The sequence below is a fragment of the Muntiacus reevesi genome, chromosome 1 (genome assembly GCF_963930625.1).
Source record: "Muntiacus reevesi chromosome 1, mMunRee1.1, whole genome shotgun sequence".
Lineage (NCBI taxonomy): Eukaryota > Metazoa > Chordata > Mammalia > Artiodactyla > Cervidae > Muntiacus > Muntiacus reevesi.
In genome coordinates, this window is record NC_089249.1 from 115,821,725 (window position 1) to 115,838,234 (window position 16,510).

At 40.7% G+C, this 16,510-nt stretch overlaps 1 protein-coding gene across 2 annotated transcripts in view; it reads left to right on the forward strand.

Annotated features, from left to right (window-relative positions):
- The window catches only part of KYAT3 (kynurenine aminotransferase 3), a 66,406-nt gene that overhangs the window by 8,318 nt on the left and 41,578 nt on the right, over positions 1 to 16,510 (forward strand). The window lies entirely within an intron of this gene.

The following is a 16,510-nucleotide window of genomic DNA, read 5'->3' on the forward strand; positions in this document are numbered from 1 at the left end:
TCATTATCTCTGTTTATTTATTTCAATTAAAGTATAGTTGATTTAAAATATTGTGTTAGTTTCAGATATACAGCATAGTGATTCAGTTTTTTTTTTTACAGGTTATATTCCATTATAGATTATTATGGGATATTGGGTATAATTCCCTGTGCTATACAGCAAATCCTTATTGCTTATCTATTTTCTGTATAGTGGTTTGTATCTGTTAATCACACGCTCCTCATTTCACGCCACCTGCTTTGATAACCACAAGTTTGTTTTTAGATTAATTAGTTTTTAGATTCCACATATAAGTTCTATCATATAGTATTTGTTTTTCTCTGTCTGATTTACTTTACTTAGCATAATATTCTTTAGGTCCATCCACATTGCTGCTGCTGCTGCAAATGTTGGTATTTCATTCTTTTTTATAGAGAGTTATATTCCTTTATATATATACCACATCTTCTTAAGCCAGTCATCTGTTGATGGTGCTTGGGTGCCATCCATGTCTTGGCTGTTATAAATAGTGATACTATGAACATTGAGGAGCATGCATCCTTTTGAATTAGAGGTGTTTCCCACCCCCCCACCCCACCCCCGCAGGTAGATACCCAGGAGTGGACTTGCTGGATCATATAGGAGTTTTATTTTTAATTTTTTAAGGAACCTCCATACTGTTTTCCATACTGGCTGTACCTATTTACATTTCTACCAACAAGGTACAAAGATTCCTTTTTCTACACATTTATTATTTATAGACATTTTTGATTATAGCCCTTCTGATCACTATGAGTTGATAGCTCATTGTGCTTTTGTTTTACATTTTTCTGTTAGCTAATGATGTTGAGCATCTTTTTATGTGCCTAGTAGCCATCTCTATCTATATCTTCTTTGGAAAAGTATCTATTCAGGTCTTCTGCCCATTTTTTGATCGGGTCTTTGTTTTTTTGATATTGAGTTGTGTGAACTGGTTGTATATTTTGGGTGTTAACTCCTTGTGGGTTGCATCATTTGCAAGTATTTTTTCCCATTCTGTAGGTTGACTTTTCATTTTATTAATGGTTTCCGTTGCTGTGCAAAAACTTAATTTTGATTAGGTCCCATTTGTTAATTTTTTCGTTTATTTCTTTTGCCTTGGGAAACTAAGAAAACATTGCTATGACTTATGTCAAAGACTGTTTCACGTTTATGTTCTTTTCTGAATATTTTATGGTATCATGCCTTACATTTAGGTGTTTAAGCCATTTTGAGTTTGTTTTTGTATATGGTATGAGAGAATGTTCTAATCTCATTACTTTACATGTGACTGTCCAGTTTTCCCAGCACCACTTATTGAAGAGATTGTCTTTTCTCCCTGTATGATCTTATATCCTTTATGTAGATTAGCTGACCAAAGCTGAGTAGGTTATTTCTAGATTCTCTAGTTTCTTCCTTTAACCTGTTTATCTGTTTTTGTACCAATACCAACACTGTTTTGCTTACTGTAGCTTTCTAGTATAGTCTGAAGTTAGGAGGGTTATATCTTCAGCTTTTTTCTTTTTTCTCTAGATCGTGTTGTCAATTTTGGATCTTTTGCGGTCTCATGTAAATTTTGTTTTAGTTCTAGTTCTAGAACTTTGTTTAGTTTTAGTTCTAGAACTTTGTTCTAGTTCTATGAAAAATGTCATGTATATTTTGATAGAAATTCTGTAGATTGCTTTGGGTACCATGGTCACTTTAAGAATATTAATTATTCCATTCCAAGAGCTCAAGATATCTTTACATTTAATTAAATCATCTTCAATTTCAAGTCTTTCACCTCCTTGGTAAGTTTCTTATTAGGTCTTTATGTTTTTGATGTGATTTTTAATGGGAATTTTTTTACTTTTGCTTTCTGATATTTCATTATTAGTGACTAGAAGAGCAACAGATTTCTATGTATTAATCTTGTATGCTGCAACTTTGCTGAATTCATTTATTAGTTCTAACAGGTTCTGTGTGGAGACTTTAGGTTTCTCTATATAGAGTATCGTGTCATCTACAACTATTGATAAATTGACCTCTTCCCTTCTGATTTTTTATTTTATTTTTCTTGTCTGACTGCTGTGTCTATGACTTTCAATACTATGTTAAATAAAGGCAGTGAGAGTGGGCATCCTTGTCTTGTTCCCAAATTTAGCAGGAGTGCTTTCAGCTTTTCAGTGTTGAATATTACGTTGGCTATAGGTTTATCATAAATGACCTGTGTTATGTTGAGCTATGTACCCTTTATACCCACTTTAAGAAGAGTGTTTACCATGAATTCATATTGTGTTTTGTCAGATGCTTTTTCTGCAGCTATTGAGAATACATGTGGCTTCCGTGTTTCCTTTTGTTGAAATGATGTATCACATTGATTTGTGTGTGTTGAATTATCCATGTAACAGGACTTCCCTGGTGGCTCAGACGGTAGAGTGTCTATCTACAATGCAGGAGACCTGGATTCGGTCCCTGGGTCGGGAAGATTCCCTGGAGAAGGAAACGGCAATCCACTCCAGTATTCTTGCCTAGAAAATCCCATGGATGGAGGAGCTTGGTGCAGGCTACTGTCCATGGGGTCTCAAAGAGTTGGACACGACTGAGCGACTTCCCTTTATCCATGTAACACTGGAATAAATCCAACTTGATCATGGTGTGTGATCTTTTTTATGTATTATTGGATTCTGTTTGCTAGTATTTTGTTGAGGATTTTTGCCTCTGTATTCATCAAGGATACTGGCCTATAATAATTTTCTTGTTTTGTTAGTGACTGTCTGGTTTTGGTATCAGAGTAATGGTGGCATTGTAGAGTGAACTTGGGACTTTTCCCTCTTCTTTTCTTTTTTTTATTTTTGAATACTTTGAAAAGAATAAGTTCTTTATTTGTTTGGTAGAATTCCCCACTGAAGCCATCAGGTCCTAGACTTGTTTGAGGGGAGTTTTTTTCCTTTCTGATGTCATTTACTTTTGGCTGTGCTGAGTCTTCATTGCTATATGCAGTTTTGCTCTAGTTGCAGTGAGCAGGGGCCACTTTCTAGTTGTGTTTCATGGGCTCCTCATTGTGGTGGCTTCTCTCATTTCAGAGCATAGACTCTAGAGCACCCGGACTTCAGCAGCTGCAGTTCCTGAGCTCTGGAGCACAGACTCAGGAGTTGTGGCGCAGCTGTGGGCTTAGTTGTTCTGCAGCATGTGGGGTCTTCCCAGAGCAGAGATCTAATCCTTGTATCCTGCATTGACAAGTGGATTCTCTACCACTGAGCCACCAGGGAACGAAGGGAGTTTTGTTTATTACAGATTCCATTTCGCTTCTAGTGATTGGCCTGGTTAAATTCTTTTTGACTCCATCTTGGTAAGCCATATGTGTCTAGAAATTTGTCCATTTTTTCTAAGTTATCCAATTTGTTGGCATATAACCATTCATAGTATTCTATTTTTTTTTATTTAATCTTTGTGGTATTGAGATTTCCTGTCTTTGATTTTGTGTTTTATTTGGGTCCTCTCCCTGTTGATGGACATGAGTTTGAGCAAGCTCTGGTAGTTGATGATGGACAGGAAGCCTGGGGTTGCAGAGTCGGACGCAACTGAACTGAACTGAACTACCTGTTGATAGTGTTATAGGTATTCCTTTGTACATGATTCTTTGTTTTTTCCTTACTGCCTTTTGATTCTCTCTTTTGCTTTTGCCATTTTAATTACGTCTTCCTGTGTGTCTGTCTAGGTTCATCTTTTTGGAGACTCTCTGTGCTTCCTGTACCTGCATATCTGTTTGCTTCCTCAGTGTTGGAAATTTTTCTGCCATACTTCCTTAAAATACATTTTGATCCCCTTCTGTCTTTCTTCACCTTCTAGAACTCCTGTTATAGAAAGGTTGGCACACTATATTTTATTAATCTTGTATGTTGCTTTCTTTTTTTGTTTTTTATTTTTCTGTTTGTTGTTTGATTGGGTGATTTATTCTATCTTCCAGATCATTTCTTCTATGTAGTTTAAGACAGCTATTCTTTGCTTCTAGAGTGCTTTTTATCTCAGAAATTCAATTATCTATTTTTGATTGGGTCTTCTTTATAGGTTCTATTGTTCTTTGTTGAAATAACCTGTGTTTAGACCAATTCTCTTTCTTAATTCATTTAGCATTCTTATTACTAACTCTTTGAATTCAGTGTCTGGTAGACCAATTATCAGGCTTCCAAGGTGGTCCAGTGATAAAGACTCTGCCTGCCAATGCCATAGATACAAGAGACAAAGGTTTGATTCCCATGTGGTGAAGATCTCCAGGAGTAGGAACTGGCAACTGACTCCAGTATTTTTGCTTGGAAAATTCTGTAGACAGAGATGCTGGTAGGCTGCAGTCCATGGGATTGCAAAGAGTCGGAGGTGACTAATCGACAGGACACTGCACACAATTATCTGTTTCATTATTCTTTCAAGGAATTCTCTTGCTCTTTTAATTGGGAGAATTTCCTCTACCTTTTCATTTTATTTAACTTTCTCTGTCTCTGTGAACTGAAACGGTTGTCTGTTGTGGTCCTGTAGGAGTGTTTTTATGTTGGAGCATCCCTGTGTAGACTGTCGTCGGTGCAGGGGCTGGTTGATGTGGATATCAGGTCTCTCCTCCGGGTGTGCTGGCCACTGTCTCCTTGTTAGGGATTGTGGTTGATGTTGGATCTAGAGCCTGTGCAGTGTGTGACACAGGACTTCCTGTTGCTCTGCCGCTTTGCCACCCTGTCAGGGACAGGGTCTGCTCCCTAGTTGTTGGAGTGGAAGCCCTGAGGTTTGGGTTCTGTCAGATTCCCTTCCCCTGAGTATGTGCCCTGCCCCAAAGGAGGGGATTGCTGGAGAAAGTGAGGCCTTCTCTGTACCCACAGGAGTCTGATGTGCCTCCTGAACAGATATCTGTGGCTCCAGTGTCCATTCCCCCTTGTGATCATCACTGATCTAGTGCAAGGCTGTGGCATGGACTGGGCAAGCCAGGCACTCACGTGACTGGGACTGGGGTCGAGGCATTGTGGCTATAGGAAATGAAGTGACGATGCTGCCACCAGAGACCTGGGCTGCCGCTGTGGCAGTCTTCTCCTGGGACCTGTCTGCCCCACATCCAGTGCTGAGTTCTGGTATGGTGGGTGCGGCTGGTATACTCACGTGGCTAGGAAAGGGACCCCATTATGCTGGTCACGTAGATTCCCAGGTGTTGCAGGAGTAACTGCTAACAAGGGCCACCATTCCAGTTAGACCACGCCCCAGGCCCCTAGGCCATCTGTTTCCCCAAGTCAAGTCTTCTCCCAGAACCTATCTGCCCCAGATCCCCTAGGCTCTGATGTGGAGTGGGTAGGGCTGGGGTCCTCTTCCTGCTTGGGTTAGGAAATGTCGGAAGCCAGCAGCCACCAGTGCAGAGGTCTCTCTGCCCTGCTTATTGGTAGGTCGCCACCACATACTCTTCACGGGTAGAATCTAAGCTTCTCCAGCCCTTCTGTGTGTTTCAACAATTCTCTCTGTAGCCAGGGGGCTTGTCTCCTCTGTGTAAGATCCTGGGACTGGGACACCCAGTCTATGACTCAACCTGCTTGCTCTGCTGGGTAAAAGTTCTCTTAGATCTTTCAGATCCCTCACGTTGCAGAGCTCCCAACCCTAAGCTTTTTTTCCATCCCACCCCATTAGATGAAAATCTTTCTTACAGCGTTGGTTGTATAGGTGTTCTTTTGTCAGTTTCCAGTTAGTCTTCCAAGAGAATTGTCCCACATGTGGATGTATGTATTTTTGATGTGTTTGTTAGGGGAGGTGAGCTTCATGTCATCTTGATCCAGTCCCCTTATTTCACTTTATATTTATAAAATTCTTAACATTATGATTTGTTATAATCCTTTTCACATATGAAACAGTGGCGGCTTAAATAGGTTTAGTATCTTACCCAGGGTCAAAATACCACATTTACCCCTTTCTAGCTCTGGCATGCATTCTAAATGTCTGGCTCTGTCTGCTAAGAAAGAATGTAATCTGGTGACTGTAAGTGCAGGCCCCATGAGTCCCAATTGTAGGAAATACAGTGGATTTGAGGACCAGATTATATGATGAATTGGAAAAGCCATCAAATCCAGGATGTGGGTCATAACCACAGGTTTGATTCCTGACTTGGTTTCTTCAACAAATCAGTAGCATGGGGAATAAGTGGGGGCGGGTAGTATTTCAGAGGGACTGCTCTGAGATGAAAAGAGCATTAAAAAGCACAACCACCAGAATGATGTATGGACCTTGTTTAGGGGCTTGTTCCAATCAACAGAAATGTAAAGAGATACTTTTGAAGATATTTAGAGAAATATGATGGAGAAGACAATGGCAACCCATTCCAGTACTCTTGCCTGGAAAATCCCATGGGCAGAGGAGCCTGGTAGGCTGCAGTCATGGGGTAGCGAAGAGTCAGACATGACTGAGAGACTTCACTTTCACTTTTCACTTTCATGCATTGGAGAAGGAAGTGGCAACCCACTCCAGTGTTCTTGCCTGGAGAATCCCGGGGATGGGGGAGCCTGGTGGGCTGCTGTCTAAGGGGTCACACAGAGTCAGACACGACTGAAGTGACTTAGCAGCAGAGAAATATGATGGTTGATTGGGTATTAGATGATATTAAGGAATTACTGTTAGTGTGGTGATGACATTGAAGTTATACAAGAGAATATCAATATTTTGTATAGATATATGCCAGGTATATATTTAGTGAAATGACTTAAAGTCTAGAATTTGCTTTTATTTTATTCCACAATTTAAAAAAAAAGGAAAAAGAGGAGAGATGAAGCAAATGAGGCAAATCTTGATGTCGTTATTGAATCTGGGTAACCTGTATGAGTGTTTTATATCATGGTGAGTCTTTTAAGTCTATGTCTTTACTTTGCGTTTCCACTTTCAGTGTTTCCATTACAGGAACTTTCTGTTATTTTCCTATGCCATCTAGTGGCAAAATAATGTAATTTGTCTGCTTCTTTAAATTAAGAGCCATACCTTAGAAAACATTTAATATCTGAGATAATTCTGTCTGTATCTGCTTTCTTGGGCAGCATTTTATCCAGAAGAAGAAAGAGGACATGGTTTAACAATATCCTGGCAGCTCTTTTTTTAAAATTTGAATGAACTGTATGTTTTAAAGCATGATAGTGAAGTGAGTGAAAGTTGCTCAGTCATGTCTGACTCTTTGCAACCCCCAATTCTCCAGGCCAGCATACTGGAGTGGGTAGCCGTTCCCTTCTCCAGGGGATTTTTCCAACCCAGGTCTCCCACATTGCAAGTGGATTCTTTACCACCTGAACCACCAGGGAAACCTTTATAGCTTCAGATCAAAATTGAGCAGTACAGAGTTCCCATGTATTCCCTGGCCCGACACATACATAGCCTCCCCTACTATCAATATCCCTCACCTGAATGGTGTATTAGTTACAAACATTGAAACTACCTTGATACATTATGTTCACACAGAGTCCATAGTTTACATTGGGATTCACTCTTGGCCTTGTGCATTCTGAGTGTTTTGACAAATGTATAATTACATGAATCCATTTTTACAGAATGACACAGAACAGTTTCTCTGCCCTAAAAATCCTCTGTCTTCTACCTGTTCGTCCCTCCTTCGCTCTTAAGTTCTCTAAACCACTAATCCTTTTGCCATCTGATTTTGCCTTTTCCAAATGTATACATTTGTGATCATAACACATATGGCTTTTTCAAATTGACTTCTTTCACTTAGTAATATGCATTTTCCTCAATGTCTTTTCTTTGCTTGATGGCTCATTTCTTTTTTGCATGGAAGAGTATTCCATTATTTGGATGTACCACAATTGATCCATTCATCTATCCTAATTGCTTCCAAGTTTTAGAAATTATGAATAAAGATGCTATAAACATCAATGTTTAGGATTTTATATGGACATAATTTCTTAACTCCTTTAGGTAAATACCAAGGAGATTGATTGCTAGATTGTGTGGTAAGAGTATCTTTAGTTTTCTAAGAAACTACCCTGTCAGCTTTCTAAAATCAGCTTATAATGGCAAAGTAAAACATAGATTGAAGACACTGACAGTGTGACGCAGTGTTCAGATTGAGTTTCTGTCTCTGCAACTAAGAGATCTGATTTGTATAGTTTTGGAGCATCTCCGCATTTGTTTGCTTCTCATTTTCTAAGCTAGGAAAGAGCATAACAAAGTATTTTATTGTTGTTGTTGGGTTTTGTTTTATTTTTTTAAGTCAGATTGGGGAACAACCAAATTTCTAATGGACTGTCAAACGGTAATGTGTCAATAAATTAACCTTTCCAAAGGGAAAGACACAAAGTTTCTTTTTAAAACAGATCTGTATTTAAACAAGAGACACAGTAAATCAATAATTATTTTTAAAGGTATATACCATAAAACCACTGCCACAATCAGCATATAGAATATTTCCATCACCTCTGAAAGATGCTTCATGTTCCTTCGCAGTCTATTTGTCACTCCGCTAATTTGCTCTTTGTCACCATAGATTATTTTGCTTTTTTAAAATTGTTATTTTATTTAAGTGGATCATGTACTATATACTCATTTGTGTGTGGGTTCTTTCACATGCATAATGATTTTAAAAGGACCCATGTTGTTGTTTTTTGAGCTCATTCCTTTTTATTGCTGAAAAGAATCCTACTGTATGGATGTATTGTTTGTTTAACCATTCATTCACCTGTTGATGGACTTATGTATTATTTCCAGGTTTTAGCTATTTTGAGTAAAGTTGTTATGAACATTGAGTACATGTGATTGTGTGGACATAGGTTTTCATTTCTCTTGTTTAAATATCTAAAAGTGGAATCACTGGGTTGTGGTAGATTTATATTCATTTTTAAAGCAATTGTTAGGCAGTTTTCCAAAGTGGTTGTATCATTTCACATTTCTTCCAGGGTTGTACAAGAGTTCTATCTGCCTCACATCCTTGTCAACACACAGTATCTATAATTTTAGCCATTTTGATGGGTATCTAGTGGAAGCTCATTGTGCTTTTAATTTGCACTTCCTTGATGACTAATGATGTTGAGCATCTTTATATGTGCCTTTTGGCCTTTCATATGCCTTTTGTGAAGTGACTATCAGAATTTTTGCCCTTTCTCAACTGAATTGTTTGCTTTCTTATTGAATTGTGTATTCTTAATGTGTACTTATGTACTCTAAATAAAAGTCTTCTGTAAAATAACATGTTGCAAACACTTTAATATTGTGACTTACTTGGCAACTATTTAAGAGATATTTGAGCCTACTGAAAGATATTATAGGGGAGGGGAAAAATCAACTTTTTCCTCTATCCTAGGTTTTCTGACTGAGGCCCTAAGAATTAGGCTGAAAAGAAAGATTAAAACAAGAGTAAAACAAAAAGTGTTTAACATGCACATTGTGTATACACACAGGAGAACTCAGTGAGATTAGTACCTCAGAGGAGTCATTAGAAATTGAGCTTATAAATAACATCTTAACAAAGAACAGTCGATTTGTCGAGAAGGGACTCGACAAAGGAAAAAGTTTAGGAATGAAAACAGGGGTTGTATTAACAAGGTTTGTCTTGTAGAGTCTGGTACTCTCTCAGCTGATGAGAGTCTACAATTATCTCTGGTGATTAAGAATTGTCCTATTAATCCAGGTGGAAGGGGGAGGGCAAATGTTTTCCTATGTGTACATGCTCAGTCACATCAGACTCTTTGTGGCCCTTTGGACTGTAGCCCTCAAGGCTCCTCTCTTCATGGGATTTCCCAGGCAAGAATACTGGAGTGGGTTGCCATTTCCTCCTCTAGGGGATCTTTCCTACCCAAGAATCAAACCCGAATCTCCTGAATTGCAGTCGAATTCTTTACTGCTGAGCCATCAGGGAAACACTTTCTTGTGTGTGCCTCTTCACAATTTCCTTTATTTCATAATGATCCTTATGTCAAAGTAGCATGGATTGGGTTGGCATATCTGATCTATAATATCATAATAGATTTTATATATCTTTTAAGTCAAGCAATAATAATAAACATTTTGAGTGATCACCATGTGCTTTACATGATATCTCATTTAATAACTGCATATTGTTAACACTGTTTTGTTTTCTCCAATTTATTGGTAAGAAAATGCAGTCTTGGAGGGTTTGGTAATTTTCTTTAGTCACACTGTCAGTGTCTTCAATCATTGTATGTATATTCCTAAGCAAAATTATTGATAACTCAATAAATATAGTTTACTAAGAATCTAAGATTTGAATATAAATATATAGATACATATACAGATATACATGTACTTTTTTCCTAGGCAACCTGAAAGATAACACATGAGACACAGTTCAGGTTCTAAAAGAAAGCCCGAGAACAGACATTACACATGTGCCATAGAAATTGTGATAAGGAGGAGGAGAGAGGTCAGAGGGAGAATAGAGGAAGGAAAGATTACTTAGAATCTGAGAGCATTCATTAGATGTTCACTCTAAGGTATGTCTCGTCAGGTATAACAATTAGCACAAACTTGATTGTGTTATAGTGACGTTACTCTCACAGTTCTAGGGTCCAGAATCCAAGATCAGGATCCACTGAGTCAAAATTAAGCTACCGCCAGGACTACAGTCCCCCCCAGGCCCCTGGAGAGAGTCCATTTCTAGCCTCTTCCAGCTTCTGATACCTGCTGTAACTCCTTGTCTTATGGCCACATCACCCTAATCTTCATGGCCGGCATCTCCAAATAAGTCTCTGATCCATCTTTACATGGCCTTCTCTGTGTGTGTATAATCCACCTCTGCCTCCTCTTATAAGGACACCTGTGATTAAATTTAGGGCCCACCTGGTAATCCAAAATTGTCTCCCCATCTCAAGATCCTTAATTGAATCACATCTGCAAGGATATAAGGATATGTATCACCTTCTAAACTACCATTCACAGATTTCAAGGATTGGGTGCAGATGTCTTTGGGTAGGTCGTTTTTGAGCCAAGCATATTGGGGATTATGGAGTAGATCATCTCCAACAGAGGAAAGAACTTGATTGAAAGCCTGTGAAAAGAAACCCACTGAAGATAATTGGAGAGTGGCGGGAGGGCCTGCGCTCTTGCATCACTGTATGAGACAGCAGGATGGGGGAGAGAAGGCTGGAGGGGATTAAGGGCCTTGAATGCCAGGTTGGACTGTGAGGTACATTCCATGGACTGAGGGGAGTCTGGAGATTTTATAACAAACTGGTGGCATCCCCCAGTCTGTGCTGTAAGTATGTAAAAAAAAATCAGCATTATCATTTGACTGCCTCCCCATTTCTGTCCTGGTCTTCCTACACGCTGCTCTCTCTCACCTTTTCATCACTGTATTGACAGGCATTTTATTATAGTACTTTTTAAATGAGAGGGAGACAGGGAGAAAGGCCATGATTCATTAGCCAAAGTTAAGCCACTCAGTGCTTTTCCCTAGGATTTTTGAAACTGCCACCAGAGAAAGCTCTCAGTTGCTCTATGGTGGTGAAATTGGGAAGTCTCAATGTGTATTGTTTCATGTGGAGAAAAGTGGGCTAAGATTGTGTGGGAAAGTAGATAAAGCAGAACCTTGAGGAGGATTAAGTTTCTGGTTTCAATGTTACCCTTGAGTCTGGCTGCACCAGTTACCGTCTCCTGGTGACATGAGCCTTCTAAGAAATTTCTTTTTTCCCCTAAAGTGTTCAGATTGAGTTTCTGTCTCTGCAGCTAGGAGATCTGATTTGTGCAGTTTTGGAGCATCTCTGCACTTGTTTGCTTCTCATTTTCTAAGCTAGGAAGGAGCATAACAAAGTATTTTATTGTTGTTGTTGGGTTTTGCTTTATTTTTTTTTTCAGTCAGATTGGGGAACAACCAGATTTCTAGTGGACTGTCAAATGGGTAATGTGTCAATAAATTAACCTTTCCAAAGGGAAAGACACAGGTTTCTTTTTAAAGCAGATCTATATTTAAACAAAGGACACTGAGGAAGCTGTGTAGGTGCTAAGACATGAAGGCAAATGATATTGTGTCATCACCACATCACCGAGGTTATTGTTGTTTAGTTGCTAAGCTGTGTCCAACTCCTGTGACCCCGTGGACTGCAGCCCGCCAGGCTTACCTGTCCTTCACTGTCTCCTGGGGTTTGCTCAAACTCCTGTCCATTGATTTGGTGATGCCATCCAACCGTCTCATCCTCCGTCACCCCCTTCTCCATTTGCCCTCAATCTTGCCCACATCAGGGTTTTTCCAGTTGGTCGGCTCTTTGAATCAGGTATTGGAGCTTCAGCTTCAGCATCAGTCCTTCCAGTGAGTCTTCAGGGTTGATTTCCTTTAGGATTGGCTGGTTTGATCTCCTTGCAGTCCAAGGGACTCTCAAGAGTCTTCTTCAGCATCACAGTTCGAAAGCATCAATTCTTTGGTGCTCCGCCTTTTGTATAGTCCAACTCTCACATCTGTACGTGACTACCTAACCCATAGATCTAAAAGATAATAGACGTTTAGGCTACCCCTGCAACCTAGCATTAAGGGGTATGCATTGCATGGGTGCTTCCTCTCTGGTCCAGGCTAGTCTTAAAATGTGTGAATCCATCTGCTTCTCATGCCTGGTTATCATCTTCACCTCTCCACCCATTAACTCTGTCATTTCTGTTTCTGGCTTTTTCTTGCATTCTTTCTGTTTTACACTTGACCACCCTGTGAGTCATAGTTATCAGCTGCCTTTATTTCACACTTTGAGCTCACCATGTTTTTTTTCCTACATTTGCCCTATCCTATCTAAATGCGTCAGATCTTACAGTCAGGGCCCTCAAATAATATACTGCTGACCTGAGCATCTTTGAGTCTTAGGATAATGGGTTAAGTTCTTCTTTCCAAACTTTCCTGTTCCAGTACCATTGCAATAGACTTTTTTTTAAGTTGAACTGTATTTGACATACACTACTGTGTTAGTTTCAATTATATTACATTATGATTTGACATATGTATACATTGTGAAATGATCACAACAACATATAGTAACCATCTGTCCCCATACAACATTATTACAATGTTATTGACCATATTCCTTATGTTGTCCATGACATCCTCATGATTTATTTACTGCATTACCGCAGGTTTGTTCCTCTTCATCCCCTTTATCTATCCTCTTCTCCCTTCTGGAAGTTCTTTGTATCTGTAGAACTGTTTTTATTTTGCTCATTTGTTTTTGTTTTTTTTTTAGATTCCATATATAGGTGGGTATTTGTCTTTCTCAGTCTGATCCCATGGACTGTACCCTCTGTCCGTGGAATTTTCCAGGCTAGAATACTGAAAGGGATTGCCATTCTTTTCTCCAGGGGATCTTCCTGACCCAGGGATCGAACCAAGATCTCCTGTCTTGTAGGCATATTCTTTACCATCTGAGCCACCAGGGAAAACCCTCATTTAGTATAATGCCCTCTAGATCCACTCATGTTGTTATAAATAACAAGATTTTATTTATTTTTTTATTCCTGAGTATATTCTACTGTGTGTGTGTGTGTATATTCACACATACCACATCTTATTTTTCCATTTATCTATCAGTTCAGTTCAGTTCAGTCGTGCCCAACTCTTTGCAACCCCATGGACTGCAGCACACCAGGCCTCCCTGTTTGTCACCAACTCCCAGAGTTTACTCAAACTCATGTCCATTGAGTCAGTGATGCCATCCAGCCATCTCATCCTCTGTCATCTCCTTCCCCTCCTGCCTTCAGTCGTTCCCAGCATCAGGGTCTTTTCAGATGAGTCAGTTCTTTGCATCAAGTGGCCTAAGTATTGGAGTTTCAGCTTCAGCATCAGTCCTTCCAGTGAATTCAGTACTGATTTCCTTTAGGACGGACTGGTTGGAGCTCCTTGCTGTCCAAGGGACTCTCAAGAGTCTTCTCCAACACCACAGTTCAAAAGCATCAGCTCTCTGGCGCTCAGCTTTCTTTATAGTCCAACTCTCACATCCATACATGACCACTGGAAAAACCATAGCCTTGATTAGACGGACCTTTGTTGGCAAAGTAATGTCTCTGCTTTTTAATATGCTGTCTAGGTTAGTCATAACTTCCCTTCCAAGGAGCAAGTGTCTTTTAATTTCATGGCTGCAGTCACCATCTGCAGTGATTTTGGAGCCCAGAAAAATTAAGTCTCTCAATGTTTCCCCATCTATTTGCCATGAAGTGATGGGACCAGATGCCATGACCTTAGTTTTCTGAATGTTGAGCTTTAAGCCAACTTTTTCACTTTCCTCTTTCACTTTCATCAAGAGGCTCTTTAGTTCCTCTTCACTTTCTGCCATAAGGGTGGTGTCATCTGCATATCTGAAGTTTATCTATCAGTGGACACTTATCTTGGCCATTGGTAAATAATGATGCAGTGAACACTGGAGTACATACATCTCTTAGTACTTTTGTTTATTTTGGGTAAATACTCAGGTGAAATTGCTTGACAGTAGCAACAATACCCACTCCTTTGACTTGCAGCTTCAGTTTTGGGGCTTCCCAGCTGGCTCAGTGATAGGAGGTGCAGGTTTGATCCCTCTGTTGGGAGAATCTCCTGGAGGAGGAAATGGCAACTCACTGCAGTATTCTTGCCTGGGAAATCCCGTGGAGAGAAGAGCCTGGCAGGCTAGTCCATGGGGTCCCAAAGAGTCAGACACAACTCAGGGACTAAGCATGCACACGTATGTGAACATGGTGTGGTAGTCCTATTTTTTTTTTTAAAAGAACCTCCTAATGTCTGCCATGGTGGCTGTGCTAGTTTACAATCCCACCAGTAGTGCACCAGGGTCCTTGTGAGAGCTGCTCTGACAGGTACCGTAAACATTTTACAGACCAACAGTGAGCTTTTTCTCATCTCTGCCAAGAGTGGCACCTAGTGGTGATTCTGTAGAACTGCAGTTTTTCAGCTTTACATTAACAGCAAAAGATACTGCTTGTTATTTTACCAGCAGTTTTGCATTTATTACATAACATTTCGGTATATGTATACCAGGCATTCATCTACCTGGGAACAGAAGTCACTTCATGAAGTTAGCCGTCCAGAAATGATACAGGCCCTGTAGATGTTCCGTTGTACCACTGGGGCTCCTGTTTAATCCCTGATAGTATTTCAGGTTTACTTTATTTCCCTAATATTGGACCTCATCTGGACAATAACTCTCAGACAGTGAGCATTGCCCCTACTGCTGAATCTGGACATCTCTGGGCATTGTTGGGTATCTTTTATCTTTTCCCTACAATAATTGTTTTTTCAGGCTACCTTACAACAAAGTAGCACAAACTAAGTAGCTTGAACAACAAAAATGTATTACGAACAGTTAAGGACACTGGAAGTCCGGGATAAAGGTGTTGGCAAGGTTGGTTTCTCCTGAGGGTTCTGAGGCAGAATCTGTCCCGTGCTGGTCTCCCAGCTTCTGGTGATTAGCTGACAGTCTTTGGTGTTTCTGGACTCACAGAAGCATCACCCTGACCTCTGCCTTCACCTCCAGGTGCCATTCTTCCTGTGTGCCACTCGTCTCCACATTTGCCCTTTTGGATGCCATTGGTGTTGGAGTAGGGCCCACCCTAATACCCCTCAGAGATGCTCAGAGGGCTCAAATATACCTAGTGCACACCACGACCCAGAGACCCCGCAGAGACTGAGACAGAACCGTATTTGGGCGTCTCCTGAGGAGGTGCGGGTCAGAGTGGACTGCTGCAGGGGCACCGGCTCTGGGTGCAGCAGACCTGGGTGTGGATCAGCCCGCTTGGAGGAGGTGGCCATCTACCCCACCAGAGAGCTGCCGGAACTCACACAGGACTGGGGCAACAGACTCTTGGAGGAAACAGACAGAAATCTGTGTGCACCAGCACCCAGGAGAAAGGAGCAGTGATCCCACAAGAAACTGGCCCAGACTTGCCTGTGAGTGTCCAAGAGTCCCGAGTGGAGGTGTGGGTGGGTGGTGGCCTGCTGCAGGGTTGGGGGCACTGATGTAGCAGTGCATGTACGGGACCTTTTGAAGGTCGCCATTATCTTCATTACCCCCACCATAGTTTGGCCTCAGGTCAAATAACAGGGAGGGAACACATCCCCGCCCATCAACAGAAAATTGGATTAAAGATTTGCCGAGCATGGCCCAGCCCATCAGAAAAAGCCAGTTTCCCCCTCAGTCAGACTCTCCCATAAGGAAGCTTCCATAGGCCTCCTACCTTTTCCACCACAGGGCAGACAGAATGAAAACCACAATCACAATCTGATCAGATGGACCACAGCCTTGGCTAACTCAATGAAACTACGAGCCATGCCATGTAGGGCCACCCAAGACAGATCGGTCATGGTGCAGAGTTCTGACAAAACATGGTCCACTAGAGAAAGGAATGGCAAACCACTTCAGTATTCTTGCGTTGAAAACCCCATGAATAGTATGAAAAGGCAAAAAGATAGGACACTGAAAGATGAACTCCCCAGGTTGGTAGATGCCCAATATGCTACTGGAGATCAGTGGAGAAATAACTCCAGAAAGAATGAAGGGATGGAGCCAAAACAAAAACAACACCTGGTTGTGGATGTGACTTG